The 24,496-nt window shown below is 36.0% G+C and overlaps 1 long non-coding RNA gene across 2 annotated transcripts in view; it reads right to left on the reverse strand.

Moving 5' to 3' along the window:
- Positions 1-6,523: 6,523 nt before the first annotated feature.
- LOC136286016 (uncharacterized) overlaps positions 6,524-24,496 on the reverse strand; it is a 28,780-nt gene continuing 10,807 nt past the window's right edge. The window contains exons 2-6 of one of the 2 annotated variants that reach the window (XR_010719689.1): positions 20,991-21,103; positions 13,517-13,563; positions 11,521-11,720; positions 9,850-9,947; positions 6,524-7,535 (exon numbers count right to left, since the gene is read on the reverse strand). This is a non-coding gene — a long non-coding RNA (uncharacterized lncRNA). Of the gene's footprint in view, positions 7,536-9,849; positions 9,952-11,520; positions 11,721-13,516; positions 13,564-20,990; positions 21,104-24,496 lie in introns of both variants that reach the window. The other variant, XR_010719688.1, reaches the window with a different exon arrangement.

Genomic DNA, 24,496 nt, shown 5'->3' on the forward strand with positions numbered 1-24,496 from the left:
AAATCATTAATCTCTGTATAATGCATGTTGAGTTTGGAATGTATTCAGGAAGTACCTTAATTATACTGGTCAAGACAAAAATCTTTGAGAATTACTCTTATTGAGGTTTGAATACAATAAAATAAGAAGAAGCTGTCCCATTTCTACAAGTTACCAGAGAAGATAGGTCCTTCCAATATCTTCAGGTCTAAATTCAGTTTTAATTTTTACCTGTCGATATCTTCCCTCTTTACCCTATTTATCCTGCTTTCCATAAAAAAATGGATGGGTGAACAGTTAACATTAGTAGCAACAAAGATCAAAACATGTACAGCAGATGCAGTAATTCTCATTGTTGCAAATAATCATCATTTGGATGATTGTATTGAGATTTCTCTCTTTCCTGCATGCGACGTAAGTCCATTGAATAGTCCTGAACTTGAATAGGGTGTTTGTGGGGATTTGGGGATTGGGATTTTTTTATTTGTTTTCTTGGTTGTTTTGTTTGTTAGCTTTTTGTTCAGGATAGGTCTTTTTTTAAAAAAAAATTTAAATTTTTTTCACTAATTTCTCTCCTAACTCTGTAGATCAATGTAAGTTATCTGTTTCCAAATATCTCACATATTTATCTTATAGATATCTGATTTTCAGGGTCCCATGAAAAAAATGATCAAGTGTTTCTGACTTTAGACATTGCATCCTTGGCTTTGACTTTGTGCACGGGCACTCACATTTCTGTGTGTTGTTCCACACGTTTCATGCTGCCTTCCTGAGAAAAAAATGCAGGGGGCCAGTATATGGGCTTTGGCCAAGTGCAGGGCTAATGCAGTTGGACTTTCACCAGTTTCTGGTGAATGAGGTAGGTCTTTCAAGTTGGATTAAGTCTTTTCTCTTCTTTTCTTTTCTTTTCTTTTCTTTTCTTTTCTTTTCTTTTCTTTTCTTTTCTTTTCTTTTCTTTTCTTTTCTTTTCTTTTCTTTTCTTTTCTTTTCTTTTCTTTTCTTTTCTTTTCTTTTCTTGTCTTTTCTTTTCTTTTCTTTTCTTTTCTTTCATGGATATTTATAAAATGAAAATGGACTTGGGGTTTCGTTCTTATTCCATTTGCAGCAGTCTAACTTGGACTGACATCAGAAAATTTATACCTACACCTACTACTTTTCTTTCCTAGCTAGTGCTTTCTTCCTTTCTCCTTCAAGTGTACTCCTGACAGCCTTAGAGTTGATTTTTCAGTGAGGAGAGGCCACAATGCCTTTCCACAAAATTTTTCCAGAACTCTGATCATTTTTTTGAATGTGAAGGAGTCCCAGAATTTTTGTGAATCAATACGCTTTGTTCCTCCATTAGTATCACTAATTCCCTAAATTCACTGAAAACTGACCGCTTCAAACCAATAACATTTGGTAACATTAATAGGACTCCTTTTTTATTCATATAATTAATTTAAATTGACTTTTTAAAGGTTATTCTCTATTAAATCCTTACACGGATATCCAGATCAGTATAAATTTAACACTGTTGATTTTTAATGACTTAGTCATGAAATCTGCCAGCTGTCAGAAATCTGAATAGCCAAGGCTATTCAATACTAATACCATTATCAGTAGCATTTGTTCTCCAACACTGTATTTAGGAAGTTGAATACTTCTGTAATCATACTGTTCCCAATTCGCCATCTGTTGAATGATGACAGGTCTTTATACAACACTTAGAGCAAAATTAATATTGAAGTCTTCTATGGTGATTAAAAAATTGCTGTTTCTTGAAACATCAGCTATACAGTTTCACAAACATGTCTTTAGAAAGACAAAAGTGAGAAAACAGCCTAAAACCTTTGAGAAGACTGTAAACAAATCAGACACTAGTGTAGAAAATGTAAATCAGGAAATGCTGGTGAAAAAAGCTAGAAGACATAGCCTAAAAAATAAAGGAACTTAGTAGGATTGTCCAAAAGTCCAATAACAGAGAAGTAGGAATCAAGTTCTTGTAACAGAAAGTTGGATCCTTCAGCTTAAATTTGTTAGAAAGAAAATGAGAGACAGCACACATACCTAAATTAGCTAAGAGACACTGAGGAAGTACTTCAAGAATTATCTGCTTAGTTTGCCTTTTTTTTTTTTTTTTATTGCCTGGAAATGTCTTTTGTAATATTTTCTTTAACATAATGGTATTTTTTATTTTTAATCCCTGTCAGACACAGGCTTATATAAGAAAAGAAGGTTCTAGAGACTTGGCACATCTGCATCTAGTTAAAAAGGATCATTTTGTTGTGGGACTTCTCAAATGCCTAAGTTGTGAAGATCTTTTAAGTGCTGTTTTGACAGAGTCTCAAAATAACTATAAAGTATCCAGTTCAAAGGACAAGAGCAGCCTCACAAAACAAAACAAAACAAAACAGTAAAGTCTCCTTCAGTATTTTTTATTATTTTGTCCTCAAAAGATTGTCCACTATTCTCATATTCCGTGTGCTAATGCTTCTAAGGCAGGTAGGATTCTTGCAAGAGAGTTTCTGATAAAAGGAAATGTTTAACAGAAGCATCAATTGGAATGAGTGATAAAGGAACAACCATATTTTCAAGAGCTAAATCTTTTGAGATCAGAATTCCTGAAACAAGCTAATTTGTCTTCAAACTATGCATAAAACATAAGCCTGTACTATTTTCAGGACTCAACCTCTGTGTCAGACATAGATTTCCTAACCTGCTGTGATAAAGCAATTACCTCAGGCTTTGAAGTCAGCTATGAAAAAAATTTTAAGGATTCCATAGTCTGGTGGAGACCTCTGGCTGGAAGAAAGAAATTAGTGCAAATTTATTGCACTAACCTAAGAAATATTTGAACCAACAGCCTCAACAAAACAACCGATACTTTTTAAGACTAAAAATACATTTTAGAAAATGGAATGTCCATAAATACAGTGGATGTTCAGACCCTAAATATAAATGAAGTTATTTACTTCTTTTTAATTGTCTAAACCACTTTCTGTCAGGCAATAAAGCCACTGAGAATAACACTTCAGTAAAATGTAAATATTATTTTTCTATTTGTCTTTTACCTGTTGTATGGGATCTGACAGACAGAGTTAATTTTTCCCATAGCAGTCCACATCCTGCTGTGCTTTGGAGTGGTAGCTGGAAAGGTGTTGGTAACACACACCAGTTTTTTGGCTTTGGCTGAGCAGTGCTTGCACGGACAGCATCAAGGCTGTATCTCCAACCTCTCCATGAGGCTGGGAGTGGGCAAGATCTTAGGAGAGGATGCAGACAGGACATCTGATCCCAACTGGCCAAAGAGTTATTCTATACCATATGGTCTCTCCTCAGCAATAAAAACTAGGAGGAGAGAAATTGGGAGGCAGGGGGGTGGCATTTGCTATTATGACAGTTGGCTTCCAGGAGAAATGTTATCTGCACTGAAGTCTTGCTTCCAGACAAGTGGATGGACATCACCTCCTGTTGGGAAGTAGAGAATAAATCATTTGAGGTTTTTGTGGGGTTTTTTGTTGTTTGGGGTTTTTTTTCCCTACACTTACACACACACAATCTTCCTTTTTTCTTTATTAATCTGCCTTTATCTTGAACCATGAAATATTTCCCATGTTTTTCCCTCTGCCCTGATGGGAAAGGCAGTGATAGTGCATGTTAGGGGTTCAGTCACAAACAGGGACATGAAGAATTTGAGATAAGGCAGAGGCAAAGGGTGAAATGTATCTGGGTTTTGTAGCAGGGTTTTGGTATCTTCTGTGAGAAGCTGCTTGAAGCTTCCCCTACGTTTGACAGAACCAATGTCATCCAGCTCCAAGACAGACCCACTGCTGGCCAAGGCTGAGCTCATCAGCAATGCTGGGATGACATATCCAAGAAGGGGAAAAAAGGGAAAGCCACAGGAGTGAGAACATGTGAGAGCAACAGCCCTGCAGACACCAAGGTCAGAGAAAGAGGTTGGGCAGGACATGCTCCAGGTGCTGGAGCTGATTCCCCCACAGTTCATGGTGCAGACCATGGTGAAGCAGCTGTGCCCCAGCAGCCCATTTCATTCTCATACTGTGATTTAATTGACAGTAAATTAAGATATTTTCTCCAACTCTTCTTTGCCTGTGACAGTAACTGGTAAGTGACTTCTCCTTGTCTTTTTCTCAATCCATTAACTTTGTGCTATGTTTTCTTTCTCTTTTCCAGTTGAGATGGGGAGTGATAGAGCTGCTTTGGTGAGCACCTGGCATCCAGACACCTGAAATTTTTCTTTCTTTATATTTATTAAAAGCAGAGCAAATGTATTCATAACAGCACGAAAATCCTCCTGATTCAATGATTTTTAGATACACTAGGTGGGATACATAAATATGGATGATCTCTCTGTGCCTCGCTTATGAAGTTAAGCCTTCATATACTGTTTAAAATAAATAAATCCCCATTTTCAGGGGATTAAAACTTAGTGAGACAGATTTCACCTTTACTGATTAACTTGATATTTGTAAATTTTTCCACTTTTTCTTTTACGTTTCTGTTAACATTTTGTCATGGTGGCTAAAACAATGTATCATGATCTCTTTCTTTCAAAGAAAATTAAGAGTCAGATGATGCCATCTGTAGAAGGTAATTTTCATAATCTGTAACCCCCTTATCACTAAAAATACATTCAAAATTATGCAAAGGCACCCGAAAAACCCCACAATACCCAACTCCACATAAATCCAAAACAAAACAAAAATAAAAGCCCACAATTTTTTTTTTAATCTGCAAATTCACTTATATGGAAAACTGAAAGGTTTTCCTGTCTTCACTAACACAGAAATCAAACATTTTATCTGAGCAAATATATGGGAAAGATGAGATCATAGATGTAATCTGAAATATTTCCTCTTTACCTTCAGATTTTCTTTCTTCGATCCCTGGCTTAATCCTAAAATTATACACTTTTGACATTCATTTTCTGTATATTTTTAACTTGACCCATTTTTTTGTACCATGAATGACTCATAAAATAAATGTTACTATTTTTCTTTTAAAGTTATCTAACCCATTTTCCTTCTTAACGGTTCTACTGACACTCAGTGATAGTGACAGGACTATACTAGAGCCTTCAATGAGATTATTTTCTTTGGGTGGTTACCTCTTCAGATGCAGAATAGCTTAATCTTTACTTTTTATTTTAGTGATTATCTGAATAAGAGAGAAGTTTTAATGGTTGATCCGAAGTCTTGGAGTACATCCTATTTCCAGCAAGAAATTGTTCCATTGAACAATAAGTTATCAAACCACATTTTTCACAGTTTTGAAGGAAAGTATATTTTTCTTAGGGCAAAAAAATCTGGCAATTTAATTAAACAATAATATTCATAAGGTGCTTGTTTAAAACCTGTATTTGGTATGATACGCCAGTTACGTGAGACTGGCATATCCCACTAAATGTTATGTATATTTCTTTCTTTCAGATAAAAGCTGTTTAATGAACTTCTCTAGTGGAACTTTAGATCACCTATTTTTCCTTTAATCTCTGTTTACAGAGTCTCTGCTGGCAGAGTGGAGTTGATGTGCAATTAGCTGTTCACTTAGAGCACCTTTGAACTTATCACCTTGCTATCATAAGAAAAACAACATGATAATAAAAAATTGTCATTTTTTTCACGCTGTGCATAACTGGTAGTTACAAGAGAGGTGCACAGGCTAACAACTCTGAAAGAATCCTTATTTTTGAAGTGACTCTGTTGACCTTGGAACATGGTGAACTATTTCTAAAAAGAAGCATTATGAACATCTAAAATAAATGTTAATCACTTCTGAAAAATCTTTGCCTTATTTTGAAGTGACTAATGTGTTTCCTTGAAATTAAAACTTTTAACTCTCTGTATCTTTAATTTTTAACTGTGTATGTATACTGTGTCAGCTTTTAGTCTAAGTGATTCAAATGCTACTACCAGGCTGAAAAATACAAATAACCTAATATAATTTGATCTTTTAAAAGCACCATTCATTTTTAGATTAAAAAGAGTTAGGTATTATTATCAACTGTAGAGGCAGAATGTTAGAATTTTCTGACAATCGTAAAAAAAAATTGTATTCCTCTGATTATCGGGAAGACCAGAAATAAAAAACAAAGGTGGCAAAGTACTTCAGGGCTAAGGAATTGACATCTGGTTTGAACCAAACCATAGGTTTTGACTCTGCAGTAATTTTTAACAAGAAATTCTATCTAACTAGTCTGCTTTTAGACTTGCCAAAAAAAAAAAAAAAAGAATGGAGAAAGAAGATAAACAACATGGACAAGGAGATGAAGCCAAGATGGTTTAGTAATAAAAGCTTGCTTACATGGTTAGCTGGTCCTACTGTATGAAAATCCTTTTGTCAATGAAAGAGAGGAGTGGGCTAAGATGGTTGATAATTTTCCAGTTTACACTGATTCTTTTCCTCCCTTAAATGATTTTATTCCCTCAATTGCCGAAATTTGAATAATTCTCTCCAGTAAAAAGTTGACACCTATTTGTACCAAAAGAATGAATATGTACAGCGATGATACAAGCAACTTTTATTTTTTTTATTAGAGGTAATATCTCACAGACTAAGAAGTGAAGAGAGAAAAGCTTGAAGTGTACATGAAGACTGGAATCAGGGGAAGGTTTTTGACAAGTTTCTTACATATTTTACTGTGTGTTCACTATTGTTAAAAGGCTAGTCTTCAGGGAATATCTCAGTAGTGCTAACAAAGTCCAGTCCCTTGTATAATTGATTGAGAGAAACACAGGATACTGCTTTGAATCATCCTATGGAAGAACCCAACTTTATAGAGTAAATTAGCAGCTGAGAAGCCTTTGTCTCTCTTCATTGACTATTAAAGAAGAAATGAAGATCAGAGTCTCTAAGCACAAATTAATCCTTAAGAAGACCTTTCACTTAATTGAATCATGCCTCTAGATGATGTCACATTGTGGGATGGCTCTTCAGTGGTTACTTAATGCAGGCAGCCCTGTGTGACAGCTGGTTCTAGGGACAGAGCAGCAAAGGGAAGGGTAAAGGGAAAAGGTAGCAGGCCACATCATGGACTGAAAGGAAAGGATAAACCCAGGGTATTTCAAAATTATGGGAACAGAGTGCTTTGGAACACAGGACTCATTCACAAGCACAGAATTTTCTTGCTTCAGATTGTCAAGCCTTTCTGCAATTTTATTCCAGTCATGTAGAGAGAAACAGGACTGTGAACATATTTTTTCCAAATAACCAGATTATACTGAAAAAATACACAGCTTCCATTTCCAGAGGATCCAATCAAGTGTAAATTAATTGCATATGCTTATGGCAAATATTTTCAAGATAGCTGGTAATCTAAAATTTGTGTTCAACATGATTTTATGAACTTGGGGCTGCATTGAATGTTTTCCTTTATGATTGGAAAGATTGAAAAGCTCTCCTTTGGATGTTGTTTTCTTCCGAGACAGCAGGAATAAGATGCATTTCTAGTCAGTGATACAGGTATTTGGGACTGCAATGAATATGCATTCCATTGCACATAGAGAGGTGAAGGCTTCTTTCAGATGGAAGTGATTTTTCTCCAGTGGCACTCAATTCTGCATTTATATGAAAATACAGGGGTGAATGTATGATGTGCATAAGCAGTCTTAATAAACCATGTCTCTGATACAGATACAAAGTTTTTACACATATTTTTCCCTGCTAGTATATCCTGTCAAGACACTTACTAATTACTTTCAGAAAACAAGCATTTCACTAACAGCAAGGTCACTATCATAGAATTTTTCACATTTGGTTATATCTATGCTCCTGCGGGCAAGCTATAATACATCACAAATTCACCAGGTCACTGTATCCATGATTCACCAACTAAAATACCTGTCCTGTGGAACTGTATCATTACTGGCAATATTTGGGAAGTTTTGCCTGCCAGACAGGCACCCTAACCAGACAGGTTATAATCAAGTGTCCCACCATATCAGGCTATGGCTTCCAGCCACCTGCTGTGGGAAGCAGAAGCAAAATGTCAAGCCTGCAGCAGTCAAGGACTTGGCTTTAAGCTCTTGGTTCTGCATCAACTACGACTCCCCACTGCCCAGAAGTGAGCTTCTCTTTCTGACTGGAAACAGGATTGCATTCTGACATCCTGAAGTGCTCCTACTGCACATTTTTGCTCAGCTCTATTAGCAAGGTCATTTTTTGCCAACAGAAAAAAACTTACAATATAAATTATATTCTATTTAGAATATTCAAACTCTTCATTGCACAGGAAATAATATACATTACAAAATTATGATCCATTTGATATCTAATAAAATACCAAGTAAATCACACTTCAGTCCTAAGACGTGTAAAGGATATAATTAATGGTGCTAAAAATTAATTACAACTATTTCATTGGTGCAGGACTTCTTATATTAACCAGCTCTTTATGGTTCTCAATTTGTTTATAATAGGATATTTGCACCTTTACCAATAGGGGAACATTGTAGTAGGCAACAAAACCATGTTTTTAAAATGATTTTTTTTTTGTCAGGAACACTAAGACAGCCATCATTCTGTTCTAACTGGTTCTTTAAATGATGTGTGTGTGTTGTATGTGTGTGTGTGTGTGTGTTTCGCCCAACAGTAAACGTATTCTTATAGGAATCTCAAGTAAAAATTTCAGTTATTAGTAATGCTTATATTTTATGACAGTATTGTGAACTTTATTAATGTCTCAATTTGACTGGAGTTGATCTGTTAATCTGACTGTGTAACGATGGATAATACTGGGAAGCCTTGCACATCAAAAAATAGTCTTTCTCTAAAGAGATTATGCTCATGAGTAACTAAGGTCAATTAATTGAAATGTAGCACAATGACATTTTCTCTGCTTATTAATGAACATTGATTTGTTTAGTGGCTTCAAACATCTAATGCCCATTCAGTTTCTAAGTAATTAAACAGCATTAGAATAAAGGAAGGAATTTTTAGACTATGAAAAGAAAAACAGTGGACTGAATTCTCTGCATATGTTTGTATGACTCTAACTGGGAAAAAATAAGACAATAAAGTTAAGAATAATGTATATGGAAAGGAGAAATATAATGTGATATATGATTCTTGGCTGTTTTATCAGCTATATCCCTAAGTCAGAACAAGAGCTGTGAAAATGAACATATTAAAAGTAGCAGTCTGTCCCATTTGTAAATTCCTATGTTAACATTTATAATAGAGACAATCACTTCCAAATATTAAATCTTAACAAACTTTAAAAAGACTATATATCAAAGCCCTTTCTGGACTATCTTTGCTTTTCACTGCAGCCAAAAGGCACACTTTTTAAGAATTTATCAGCAGAATAGAAAATAAATATAATAAAACCCAAGAATGTCTCAGTGGAGATGAGTAAAAGTTAAGTTAATACAACAAACATTACATTGAAATAAGTACAAATTCAAGTCATTGCATACTGGAAACACTTAAAAATACTCATGAGAAGCACTTCAGTCTCCACTGAATTATCTCCATGCTTCTGTCTCTTTGAACTCCCTGTGATAATGGTGGAGACAATGTCTCATTGTCTCAAATGTGGGCAGCATCAATTCACACACCAAGGAGAGGCATTTCTATTTTTCCTTCTAGTTAGCACAAAGCTGTGTGGTAACCAACAAATGGCTGACTCAACTATCATCAAAATCTTACACTGTTTATACACTTTAACAGACAAATGAATCAGCATTTATTGGTTGTAGGGTACACAGCTGTTATTAATGAGTACTCAAACTCCTATTTGCCAGCTATATCTCTCACTTCTCGTGCTAATTAGTCTTCATGTGCAGTTCTTTCTTCCATTTCTGTCTAGGGTCCATTTTGAGTTGTCAGTCAGTAAGTCAGTGGCTGCAAACTCACCCTTACCAAGCTTACCTTTCGCCCAGTTACTGATCAGTTCTGCTTCACACTGCACCACACAGTCCTGGTGGCTCTCATCCAGACACCCCATTCATCTTGGGATTGTCTTCACTCTTTCTTAAAACAAAATATTAGCTGAGCATACAGTGTTCACAGTCCAACTGCTTTATCATAACTGCTCATCTATAGCTACTGATTAACAACTAAAAAAACCTGCAAAGTTTGATTCAAATCTTTAGGGGCTCAAATCTTGGGGAGCTCAATATCCGAAATACTCCCTTTGGTACCGCTGCTGGATATCAATTCCCATATAACTGAAGTCAAAATAATAATGACTGTTGCTCACCTGAAGATAAACACCTTGCAATCAATCTTTACAGTGCACATCAAATAAAGTACTTATAAGGGAAGACAATAAAATGGCACATGTCGCTCTGTTCTCATCTCTGTGCTCTGATTCAACTCATCTTATGTAAGTGTCAAAAACAGATGAATTCTTCCTAAAAGTCTTCAGCTTGAATTTAGACATCCAAAATTAAGAATTATATATCTCATCCTGTGTGAATTTGAAACAAGTTCTGTTTAGGCTGTTCCTCTTGCTGAGTATCTACCAACGAGGAAGCTTTTTTCAGTAGTGAAACAGTTTGTCCTCGTGGGCAGGATATGTCTCACTTAAGTTTAGACAACTACAATTGAAGTAGTTTGCAATGCTTACTTAAGAGTTAATAGAGATAAATAGGCATCTTGAATCAGACTCATTGCCTATGAAGACAGTCTGGACAAATAATCAAATCTAGACATCCTAATTCACTTACTTGGATTTGAAATACATTCCTGATTGCAGATACAATGTTTGCAGTGACAAACAAAGGCACCTCTCTTTTCTTTTTCTCTCTCCTCACAAATTCTTATTCCTCACTATATTATGAAGATACTTTGCAGTCCTATTAAGAGTGATTAAATACTAGTTTAAGTAGATAATCAATGCCTGCTGAGACAGATTACCTTATTAAAGAGAAATTTAATTTTAGCCATCTCCAAAAACTGGGACATGGTATAGAATAAAAACCCAGGGCAGCCATCAAGGTCATGGTCAGAATGAAATGCATCAGTTCAAGCGTAAGCAGGAATAACTACACAAAAACAGCCCAAGTAAAAGTAAAAAGCATAGACACAGGGGTAATTTATGTCTCAACACAGGCAAAGCAGGACTATATTTTATGAATCTCTTGCTTAACTTTAAGTGACCTCTTTGCTCTGCAATTAAATTATCCAGAAAGGAAGAACATTCAATTAATTTTTTTGCTATGCTAATGACAAGGCTTGTACTGAGACATAATCAGTTACTTCAGCTGACTGCCTAAATTCCAAGTATTTTCTTTCTCTCTGACTAATGGAAGTTACGTTTTTCTTTTTTTTCCTTTTTTTTTCTTTTTTTTTCTTTTTTTTTTCTTTTTTTTTTTATGTCTTCAGACATTATCTGATACATTTCTGTAATGATGTCAAATTCATGTGACATTTTGCTCCCTCTGATATACAGGTGGTTCCCAAAGAAAACTTTTTAACGAACCCTATTTTGTGCTTAAAAAGCAAACACCAAATTATGGGTAAGAATTCGTGTACCATGAAACTGGACCAACCATGACAACTTTCTTTTTACATAATCCTTTTGTGCATTAATAATACCTTGATAAGGGCTGACTGTAGGGGCTAACATGAAAGTCATTGCTGCCCAGACATTATTTTCCTTGATTCTAATGGTCCAAAGGAAAGGACTGGATCACAGAGGATGCACCAGAAATTCAACTCCCAGCTGCTCAGCTGGGGGTCATTGGCAGGGCTTTGCCTTCTAGTGCGTCTGAGCCCCCCTCAAGGGATGAGAACTTCTGCAGAGAGAAGACACAAAACCATAGAATCACCGAATCATAGATTCATATAATCATAGAATAATTTACATTTAAAAAGACCACCAAGATGGAGGCCAGCTGTTAACATAACAGCCAAGTTTACCCTGAAACCATATCTCTAAGTGCCACATCTCCACGTCTTTTAAATACCTCCAGGGATGGTGACTTCCCTGGGCAGCCTGTTCCAATGCTTGACAAACCTCTCAGAGAAGTTTTTCCTAATATACGTCGAAATCTCCCGTGGTGCAACCTGGGCCTGTTTCCTCTCGTTCTATCACTTGAGGCTTGGGAGAACAGACCAACACCCGTATCACTATAGCTTCCTGTCAGGTTGTTGTAAAAAGCAGTAAGGTCCCCCCTGAGCCTCTTTTCTCCCAGGAATTTTTGGAATTGATCACGACACTGCATTCAGTACCTCAAAATTTCACTTCCCCAAATTCAGATCTGCTGTATACCTCACAGCTTTGTAACTTCTACATCTGTAAATGGGTGTGGCAGCAAATGAAGAAACGAAAATAAGAAAAAGTGTCTGTGTAACCTGTATACCACCTGAGATTCTCATGTCTTTAAAGCTTTCCAAAGAGAGTCCAGGGGTAGCTGGAGAAGGGAACACATCTTACAGGATAGGATGACATCATCACTAAACAACTGGCTTCCATAGCCTACCTGCAAACTGATATTTTTGAAAATTTAGAAATAAAAAGGCTGTTTTTCTGAGTACAGGAGATGGTATACATGACCAAAACTTTTAGCTTCCCCACATATTTTGGCATAGAGCACCACAGCCTCTAACACTTTTAAATGAACTAAGGCAATGTTACAAAAGTCCACCTTCTGTCTCTGATTTTTGTATAATCAGTGTCAATCTAGAATATGGGTAGAAATTTTTAAAGGCTGACAGATAGAACAGATACAATTTTTTGTACCTATTACTCATTTCTATAGGGAGATGCATGCTACCCATGCCTCCATCTGCAGAACTACCACCTTTGCACTGATTTCTGTCATAGAGAACTCTGATAAGTGGCAGATCTATTTTCCTTCAATCGCATGTACAGATGGGACAGAAACTTTCTATTTGTAGACTTAATGCTTGGAATATTAATATGTTATTTGAATCATAGCAGTTCAACAGAATAATATGGCTACATCTGCACTAGAGTACTGATATCTCCTTCTACTCCTTCTCCCTTATACCCAGGCTCTCCTACTTTATCCCTTTCTTTTAATATACTTTGTCTATTTTGTTAAGAAGATGCAGACTATGTCAGCTTTTATTAGGCAGAGGATGGGAGAGGAGGAAAAGACTATTTCTACAACAAATATGCACGGAGAATAATTTTTCATGAAGTTATCAAAAGGAAATATTTGAACAGATTTTGGTATCATCTATGAGTAAAAGCATGTTGAGCAATAGACAACTGTGATCTGTTGTCCAACAAGTGAATAAAATAGAAGCAGATGGCAATACATTAACTCTAACATGTCTGTTCCAAGGCGCCCAGTGCCAGCTGCGTTCACCAGAGCTTCCCAATATTAACTTCCTTCTCCTCCGTGCCACCTAGCGACTTAACACTGAATCATAGCTTCAAAGCTTTTGGCACTGAGAGTCACAGCGTGCCACAAGGACACGTGCTTGTTTCGGAATGCTTAAGGACATAAAACTGGTCATGGAAACAGCTAAGTGCAGAGCATGAAGCACAGCTTTACTCTGAGAACAATTTCTCCCCCGCACCCCCAAGGACAAAGAAGCAAACCAAAAATATGCCGTGTACCTGAACGATGCAGATTTTTATCTTCCAATACTTGTGCCTGTGGAGCCCTAAAACAGAGATCAGGCCATTCAGATATTAAAATAACAACAAAAAAAAAAAGCTCAAGATAGCATGTCTGCTAAAACAACAAGGTATAAATTCAGTCAATATCTAAAAACAGCAAACATTCCTTTCTGACTTAGACTTCTTAAACATTTACTTTCTTATTTATCTCCATGTAGTTTAAACTTTTAACAGTCATGTTTTTAGTCATGTGAGTTCTGGGGTTTTTTTTAATTATTATTTTTACATTCTCAGAGAACACAAAAAGTGGTGAAGAGCACCTCTTCCTGATTGCAATCTAAGGCCCTGTTACAGATTTGGTTTTCTTTACAAATACATTATCACATTTCTTACAAAGAATAGTGAGAGTATGTTTTTTGTTGGATAAAATTAGAGATGTTTAAATAATTATTTTAACAGCTTTACCAGTAATAGCAACCCCAGAAACTCACCAAATTATTTCACTGTAATAGCTTTGAAATTAAAACTCTTGTGCTTGAGCAGGTAGTTCTAAGAGGAAGAGATGTGGTGAACTCTGGATTCTTCCTCCTTAGGAAACAAAAAACCCAAACAAAATAACACTATAGGGTATTTGTGATGCTTATCAAAATACTGTGTCTTCTTTCTCTCAAGTGTATTTTGATTGAACACTGTCTGAGAGGTTCTTCATTACACAGGCAGTCCAGACATTAGAGATTCAGCATGGCTTTATGTAATGCAGATCAGAAAGCATTTGATGGCAACTTAATATTTGAAATGCAATGAATAATTCACTATGTGGATCCAGAACACCATTTTCTAACTTGCTACGTTAATAAAATTAAACTGCAAAGAATTATCGTCTCAAGACAAAACAGTATACCAGACCAAATCAAAATGACATTTATCATACATGACTGTTAAAAGATCTTGTAAATGAATACTGCAGTATATTCTCCTTTGAGGGCATGTTACTGTGTGACTGGTAACATAATAATTATGCCATGTTTGCGTATAATAACTTTTTCATCTGACAACTCCTGGCCTGCTACCATAGAAGAACCTTCCCTAATCAGCATCAGGGAAGCTGAGGTCAAAAGAAACAAAGAATCCGTTAATTATTTCCCTCTTGTCTGATTCACCTGTAACTGCATAATATTCAAACCAGCCTGTATTACAAGATTTAGAAATTCAAATCTGAAATATTTTTTCCTGCTCTGTGGATTTTCTTTTAAGTTTCATACATACCATGATTCCACAGTTTTAATGATACAAGGTATTTCCTTGCCAAGCAGTTGAATGCTTACAGATGTTCCAGGCAGCCCTCCATGAGCACCAGTAACCATATTCCTACGTCCTATCAAGATCTAGTGTAACTGCATTTTAGAATTTCATCACTTGGTCTTATATTTGCACTGGATAGGACCAACCAAAAGTCCTTTCATTACAGTATTTAAGCTCAAGTCTTCCTCATCTTTGAAGTCTAAGGTTTACAAAAGTTCCTAAGATGGAATTCTGAGAGTAAATTTAAAAAATCTCAAATATCTAAATAGAAAGTGAGTTTGTAATGCTGAAAACAAATCTGGACTGGTGCTACAGACCTAGGCCGGTGCCTCATAAGTATTGAGAAAAGAATGAGTGGGGAAAAGGTAGGTTTGTGAAGTTAGGCATGGATGGAAAACATTCAAAACGCTCATTTAATTCTTGGGCTAAATATTCTCCCACAACTGTTGGTTGTCCTTCAGCCTGTCATGGGTATCAGCCTTGATAAATGGGAAGATAGGAGTGATTCATCCTTCCTAATGCTGTGCTCTACAGCTGACCTCAGCCTCTCCTGAGAGCTCCCAGAATCTGCTGTATTTACTGGTATAACCTATGCTTCATAACTAAAATTTCAAAATCATTTTTACTGCAACTTGAATATATTATATATATGTGTCTCGGTGAAGTGATATCAGAGAGGCTAATGAGGGCAACAAACACTATGTTGTGAAGGGAATCTGCCTTTGAAAGGCTATTTGTTCATTTGGTGTTTAAAAACCATCTGTTTTACAGGAGAAGGCAGCAGCACACGTTGTAATACACCACAGCCTGTCAGTTATGTATTTGCTAGACAAGGACAATGCCAGTCTAATTTTAATGATAAGCTATTCTGGTTGAAGCTAGGCAGAACAGCTTCCTCCAGCTTCTTCACAGGTGTGGCAGTTGGGAGAAAATCTCCCAGGGTTTGACAAAGTAACAGAGTTGTTAATAACATGTTCCAGAAACCTCACAGAGAAAAAGGAGAAAGAGATGAAGGAGAAAGGGGAAGAGAGAGGCTTTGTGATTTCATTACCAGCTCTGGCAGGAGAACAGGATCCTGAGCTCCTTGAAGTCTATTTACTAAATATTGGAAAGTTTTACCAAATGGTAAACAAACTGTGGCAACTCTTTCTTGGTATCTGTTACTTTTTGGTCCATGGCAGCAGCACTGTGTCTCACTTAGGCCCTCAGAGGGATGCCAGTAATAATCTCTGTAACAGTGTGAAAGGGCATGTCAAAGCCACCAAGGAATAATTATATTTGCCTAAAAGGCAAAGTTCAGACTTTTTACAAATAAGTAGTAGGTTAATAGCATGATTCAGGTTACCTATTTTTTACCTGAATCCTAAAGAATAACTACATGTTGCCTACGTTGGAAAGCACAAGAGACTGGGGAGCAAACTCAAGCACTCATTCTTGATTATCCCACCACACAATCAAAACACACCACCAGCTCACTATTCAACCAGCTTTTTTCCAAGATTAAACCTGAGCTGGAGGAGGGATACAGTCAATTCCCAAAAACATAAGGACAAACGTATTCTAGGATTGTTTTCCCCTCCTTTTCACATCCTCCAACACAATCCAAGGACACCTTGCAGTCTCAAACATACCTGAAAGCCCTTGTCCCTCCCCCAAGGCATGCAACCAACACCTTTAATTTGTCACAGAAGCCCACTCTGATGAGCTGCATCACAGCCCTTTATTAATTCGACACTCCTGGTGAAAATAGAGGTATGGGCAGTGCAGGCTGTAGGTGTAGACTGTATGTACACTCTGTGGGACCATACCTTTATAGGGCAGTCCAGTCTTCCCTTTCATAACACTACCCATGTCCAGGACATTTAAAACAAACTAATCATGCTGCACTTAAGGAAAATGATCTTGCTTGAGCTATGTTGCAGTTCAGTGATGGAAGTGATGGAGCCTAAATTTCTTTTTAGCCTCTGATACTTAGGGTAAAACTGGCAGGCTCAAAGGAAGTTCACATAAAGTCTAACACAGCCAGGCAGCAGAAAATACACAAGTGACACTGAGTAAACAGCATCAGAGCAGGGTAAAGAAGACACGTCCTAAAGATCTAAACTTTGTTTGGGTGGCAAGCTTGGAGTTAAGAAATAATGCACTCTACCACTAGTGACTAGTTATATAAAAGTTGTATGCGAAACTTTACCAGGCTGTGTGCTAAAGAAAGTATAAAATGAAAATGTGGGTCATGTACAGTGTAAAGTGTATTAAATTAACTACTTGTAAGCTGACTCATTATTGATAGCCAATGTTATTTCAACAATACGTGTTACTGTACATACACATTAATAATCTAACACTGAACAAAATAATAATAATCAGTTAAGAACTTTAAATGAAATCAGCATAACTCAGACATGAATATGAGTGGTTTGTTTTTTTAAAATGCAGTACTTTAATGCAGTTCAGGCAGAGAAAATTGAACAGTGAAACATAGCAGGGAAATAGTGTATTAATTATGCATTTACAACCTATGGTGCTTACTATATCAAAACAGCAGATTTCAAGGCACAGTAAAGGCCTTATATAAATGAACAAGTTGTGGTGCAAGAGTTTCACTCATCTCATCTGATTTGTGGTAGCTGCTTGTATAGAGGCTCTTAGCTTATGCTGAAGTAACTCCAGCTAGCTTAGCCTTGTTTCATTAACTTTGTACACAGTGGAAACTTTTTTCATGTATTTGAACATTTTCCTGACATCTAACTTTCAGATTAATGCACAGCACTGAAACATCACAGCCAGAGAGTTAAAAAAGCCTACTCAGATCTGAAAACATGAACATTACTTTAACCTATACTGATGGAAAAAAAGAATTCATGGAATCACACAATTTTCTGTTTATCTGGGAAACATAATCAAATCCTATGACAAAGAAAGTGAAAAAAACCCAAAAGAAAGTGAAAATATGCTGCACATATTTTACTAAACCAAGGGATATCTAGGTAAGAGCAATGTTCTCTAACACTGTTAAAACTCCTTCACTTTATGAAGCTGTCTTCAAGGACACAACAGAAGGACAGGATGCCATCTAGAGGGACAAACTTGAGAGGTGAACCCACTAGAATCTCATGAAGTTCAATGTATCTAAACACAAGATGCTGCACCTGGGTTGGTACAGTCCCAGATAAGAGTACAGATTGGGAAAATAAGTGATTGAGAGGAGCCCTGTTAAGAAGGTTTGGGAGCTTTTCATGGATGAAAAGCTGATCATGAGCTGACTGTGCTCACAGCCCACAAGGGAAATCACAACCTGGACTGCATCAAAACCAGTGTGGGCATCAGGCTGAGCAAGGGGATTTTCTCTCTGCATCGCTCTTGTGACACCATACTGTGTAGAGTTCTAGGGTCAGCAGCAAAAGAAAGATGTGGACCCGTTATTGCAGGTCCAGGGAAGGGCCATGAAGATGATCAGAGGAATGAAGCACCACTTATGAACACAGATTGAGAGTTATGGTTGTTCAGCCTGAAGAAAAGGAGGGAGAGACCTCATTGCTGCCTCTCAGTACCCTGAGGGGTCCTCAGGGGTAAGCATTCTATAATGTATAGTTTCTGTACTTTAAATAGCCATTTTAAATGATTTTTTATAATTTATTTAGATGAGTCAGCCAGTTGCCTTTTATTCTGACCTCTACAGCTTCACTTTCTTCTCCCATAAATGCAGTCTCTTTTCCTTTTTTCTGCCAAACTACTGCATCTGAAAATTTCCAATATATGGCCCCTTCCTCTTAGTATTGCTCAATCAAGATGCAAACCATCTTCAGATCATATTTTGGAAGGGCATTCTCTGTGCAATAATCCTTAACCGGCATCCACTAACTACCCAGAGAAGTTTTGAATTTTCCCAACAAAGCTAAACTATTAAAAGATGTGATTTAAAACTAAGTTAACTATGCTTTAAATATGTATTATTTAAACTACTTTCTGCTATGATATCAAAAAATATTTTTAGAAGAAAACTGCACTTCAGTGTTACATCTGTAGAACATTTCTGTAGCTATTCCTTTAAGTGAAATGGACGTGGACCAAATGAAAATATTTATGTCTAAGCAGAACCTTGCAAAAATATGTTATATATGACTAGGAAAGGAAAAATGAGCAGGGCTTGGAAGAATAACAGCAACAAGAGATATCACTATCAGAAATAAAATTAAATGTAGACAGGAACATCAAACAAGAACGTTGTATTATAAATAACCATGTCCCTAACTGAATTCATAAATCAGACTTTACTTATCTTTAATCTCTCTCTTGAGCATTGTAGATGTAGCTTCACCTGCCTAACTACAGCCTGACTGGCATTTGATCCCTGGGACAGTCCAGTCAGCCTTGAAGCAATGCATCCTTCCTCACATTAATCCACGCCCTGGACCAGATTTAGGCTTCATTTCTACTCTAAGCCATCTCTCTTCCTAGGCTGCTTTCAAATGACTTTCCTGGTTCACCTCGAGGAAAATTCTGAGACTGTGCATTCTGCACAGTTCCTCAGCAATTGTCATGCAGCCAGTGCAGTCCACCCTGGCACCAGCCCATTAAGGCTCCAGTCGTGCCTCCAAGGTCTGCCCCTGTCGGCATTTCATCTCCAGCTCCCACTTCAGTCCAACTGCCTCTGCCAGTTCCATGAGCCTTGAAGGTCACTTGGTCAATAAAAAGATCAGAAGTGAATAATGAAACCTAAGTGTACAAAAAGGCAGCGGAAGAAAGCAATACAATTGTATGACAGGAAATAACTGACACAACTTTTGCCAGAGGAGTGGATATAATGTCAGTTACAGCTAATAAATAGATGGCTGACTTTACTACTCAGAGATTTCTTATGCATAATGTTTCTTAGCTGATGCCTTTCCAATCCATCTGCAAAAGAAAAGAAGTAAACAACTTGATTTCATTTTTTTTATCTCTCACTTCCATTAATGATATTTTTTTGGCCCTGAAAATGGCAGGATTGGGTAAAAATATTCATTTTAAGTGCTCTTGCAAATTCTCTGCTTCTCTGAGCGCCTTATCTGACTGCCCATTCTTAGCTCAAATAGATGCTATTTGTCTTTCAGAGGAACTATATATGTACATTGAACTGCATTTTGTGCTATCTTGAACACCTACCCATCAATATATTCAGGCAACCCCCACTAAACTATTCAAAACATTTCTGTTTCTTAGCATAGCTAGGAATGTTTCTTTCAAATTGCTAATACTGTTAATTATTATTGAAATACAACTAATTCAAAATGAATGATAGAAATAAAGGAAAGCTGGTGCACAATAGAGCTGAAGAAAAATTAAACTCAAAGATTTGTCTCCTTTTGTGCATTATCTATTTTAAAAACAAACAACTCTGACATGCCAGCTTTACATTAAAAATAGCCTTTGGTCTAAAATTATTTGTACTAATTGCACTAAGACTTTAATAATACTACACCTATAAATAATGACAATAAAATTACGTTAAATTAAATATGAAAAAAATTCTGACTTACTAAGTCTAAGTAGTGAACTGCTATAAAGTCATAGAAGAGAAGCAATGATCAAGCTAATAAGTAAAAAAAAATCATGGAAAAGAGAGAACTATAAGATGAAAAGAAGCATAAAATATACTACACCTAGGTTCATTAGTTCTTAATTTAAATTGATAAATAAAATATGTGCAGATCTAAAACAATAATTGCCCCCAGTATAACAAAAAAACCTGGGTGCAAAACCTCTGCACCTCTAACCTTTTTTAAAGACTCCTCTCTACAGTCCTGCCTAATCTGTAAGCTCATTGGAATGGAAGTTCAAATAATACAAGGAGCTTCTGGAGTAGGAGGCCACAATAATGCTGAGAGGTCTGGAGCATCTCTCTTATGAGGAGACACTGCTGAATCTGGGCCTGTTTAGTCTAGAGAAGACTGAGAGGGGATCTCATCAATGCATATAAGTATCTCAAAGGTGTGTGCCAAAAGAATGGTGCCAGACTGTTTGCAGTGGTGCCCAGCAACAGGAGGATGAGCAATGGTCATGAACACAAACACAGGAAGTTTCACCTCAAATGAGGAAGAACTTCTTTACAATGAGGGTGGCAGAGCACTGGAACAGGCTGCCAAGGCAGGGGTCACAGAGACCCACTCTGAAGACATTCAAAACCCACCTGGACACATTCCTGTGTAACCTGCTGTAGGTGATCCTGCCTTGGCAGGGGGATTGGTCTAGGTGGTCTCCAGAAGTCCTCTTCAACCCTAAAAATTCTGTGCTTTTGTGATTCTGTAAATGAGGCGACAGAAGGTAATAAATATTAAATCAAGGTATTAGGTTCTGAGGAATGTTTTCAGCAGAAGTCATATGAAGAGTGTGACATGTCAATGGAAGAATTTCAGAAACAAATATAAAGAAGAGCAGTAGTTCTGTCATCAAATCTTATAATGTTGTGGATTACAGAAAAAAGGACATACAACAACACTCAAAATCTCTTAGTTTTGTCAAACCAAGTGCAAATGGGAAAAAGACACACCATAATAGATGCGTACTTCAGCTACACGTATCAAGAAAGAAATACAGCATCAGGAATCCCCTGTGGATTAGCACATCCTATGACCTTTGGGGAATCTATGAATTTTAGGATTCTATTTAATTTTATTCCCAAGTTAACTTTGCCATTTGCCTTCCTACAGGAAGTTGTACCTGTGTTTTGCGTATCTTCCACATAACAGAAGACAAAGATACACATTTGCAATGTGTTTCATTATTAGTGACAAAAATATTTGGGATCAATTTGTGATTAACAAACATATTCAGTGATTAGTTTTCTGCATTCTTTCCTAAAGCAATGTAGTGAGAAAGGCTGCCAGCAATTAAAGTACTTCATCATTAATAGTTTGTTTTAAAAAAATGAGCACACGAATAAGCTCTTGATGCCATTGAATACTTAGTGCTGGACACAATCTCAAAGTGAAGTGGAAGAGTTATTTCAGGAAGCTAAGTGCCCATTAGGGACACTGACAGCAAGAATGTGGATATTTGCTAAATATGTAAAATGAATCTTCGCTTGCCGCACATCCTATGCAACAGATGACTTTGTTCTGAAAGACTGAGTATTATGTCAGTGAAAATAAAACAGACTGGTCATCTGCAGCTATATTTCTATCTTTTGCAAAATATTTTTCTGCCTAAACACAAGTAGAAAAAAAAATTTTTTTAAAACTTTACTTTATTAGAGGAAAGTCTTGAATTGCTATTTGAGACAAAAAACATCAAGAATATTTGAGCCAGACAAATTGTCATATCAAAGAACTGAAAGAGTTAATCCCATAATTAAAAAGTGTATGTAGCATTAAAGCAAGATTGCACCAAGTTATTTGACAAATGAACAAGAGTCAACTTCTGAATTTGGAACTGGAGTATTGTATTTTCTGTCTGGGCCTTAACATCCATGACTGCTGAGTTCTCATTCAGTTAATTTCTGAAAATTCATGACAAAAGACTAATTCAGTTCTCTTACAGTCCCGTCTGATAGATGAATAGGTTTTATTCTGGCACAGCCATTAAAATCAACTTGGAAAACTGAAAAAAAGAGTGCTTTCGACTGTCACATAGACAGTTGTTCTCTGATACCTCCAGTTCCAGTTTGTAAATGTCTTTATTGCAGACCTTCAGTTTCCTTGCCATTTTATATCAAAGATTAATTAACAAACACACATAATAAATGCATAATTAACAAATACTTTTGCTTTTATGTTACTGTAGATATGAAACTTGAGGAGAAAACCATAAGCTTATTGTAAATGTTATGGAACAAAAGGGTAAGCACATCCTTAAATGTCAAAAATTATTCTTGGTAAGTCTCAAGGCAATTTTAAATGCCTGGTTAATGTGCTACATTTGAAAAGATATTCACAGGCAAAAAGTATGGCAATAAATTTGGTTACAAGTATCTAGAAATATTTCTGGTTTTGTTCTTGATTTCCATTAAAATAAGAAGTAGTTTCCATAAACCCTACCTAAAATCCCTGACCAATATGTCCTTTAAAAGTTCCAGAATGCAGATTCTGTAGTTTCCTCAGTGTTTAAATTGGGACATTTTTATACTGTAAAGCAAATCTCTTAAGTTAAAATTAAACCTCACACAATTGTGTACAAAACAGATGGAAAATGTTTTTCTTCACATCTAGGACTCACAATTCTACCTTAGCATGTTTGCACTGCATTATTGGAGCATTTCATTAAAGGAGTATTACAACTGCAGCCTTCTGGACTCTCTGGAAAGCATTTCTGTCATGACCACACAGAAAGAAGTTCTACCAACAAATCAGAAAGGTGTACATCCTGTTCCATTGGGACAGTTTTCCTACTTATATTTCCTGATAATAACCATAATAACATTTTTTGCAATTGCATTAAGTTAGTCACTGTTGTTTAGCTTCAACCCTAATATATTTTTGCATAATTCTACCAAGGCTATCATTCTTATTTTGGTGAAGTAATGTAGAATTTGGAGAACTGTGCCCTGTTTGAATTCAGGAGCAGTTTCCAGATTATTTATGCAGTTTATCAAGAAAATTATGAGTTTAAATCTTATCCAAGAGTGTGCTTTGAGAAACTCCTAGGTGATAAACATATATTGTCTTTCATCATGAAGTATTTCAAGACACTCAAATTTAAATACTTAACCAAGAATTTATTTTTCCAAAATGAAATATTTAGGCAATATTCTAAATAAGGGGGATAGAAAAGAACTTTTCTGAAATAGTAAATTAATATGTTAATATATAAACAATGTCAGTGCTCAATACTTAATTCAGCAAGAAGTGACACTTTAGAGTAGGCAAAATAATTTGCTAATTTAGACCAATTTAAATAAAAACATTGAAAGATACATTTTTAGAATGAGTTGTTCTGTCTTCAAACCAAATAATAATTTACATGTCATATTTTAAATTAAGAATTTCAACATATTGCTTCTTTTGAATATTTATCTCCATTAAAACCAGAAAGAGCTCAATAGCTTGAAAATTAAACTAATATTTTCATATGACAAAGAGAAATTGTAGATTAGTCAGATTAGCAGAGTTATTATGTTTCAAAAAGAAAAGGGAGGAGGCACAGCAGTTTGACCCATGAGAAACATATTTCCCACAGCTATTTGGAGAAACATTTAGTATTAAATCTTTTAAAAATTATATCTTATTTATCTTAGATATTATATTTTCATTGTCACATCACAGTATCAAAATCAGAAAATCCCCATTCACATTTTTAAAATTGTATTAAAATTAGTATTTTAAGAGGTTTATACTCTATGTGAGTATGAGTCAGAAACCATGTCAGATATTTTAAATAGCATTTTTAATAATACCTTTTAAAAATATATATTTTAAATTGTATTTTTAATAATATAGTTCAGTTCTAGGATCAAAGATTAAGGAGACATAACTAAGATAATCCTTCATTTTCTCATTCTTTGTTCTCCCAATAAATATTCTGCTACTGCTAAGTCAGGATAAATGTCATAGTTAATCAAATAAATGTATAAGTGATTTTATTGCAATAAATCGTAAAACAATATATTAAAATCAGACCAGTATGCAAACACTGCTGCACCTTTTCTGGCAAGTCTTATTTAATTATGGACTGACTGTTCAGTTTGGGACAGTGATAAAC

The sequence above is a fragment of the Chamaea fasciata genome, unplaced genomic scaffold (assembly GCF_029207755.1).
Source record: "Chamaea fasciata isolate MVZ Bird 193981 ecotype frontalis unplaced genomic scaffold, bChaFas1.0.hap1 SCAF_2, whole genome shotgun sequence".
Taxonomy (NCBI): Eukaryota; Metazoa; Chordata; class Aves; order Passeriformes; family Sylviidae; genus Chamaea; species Chamaea fasciata.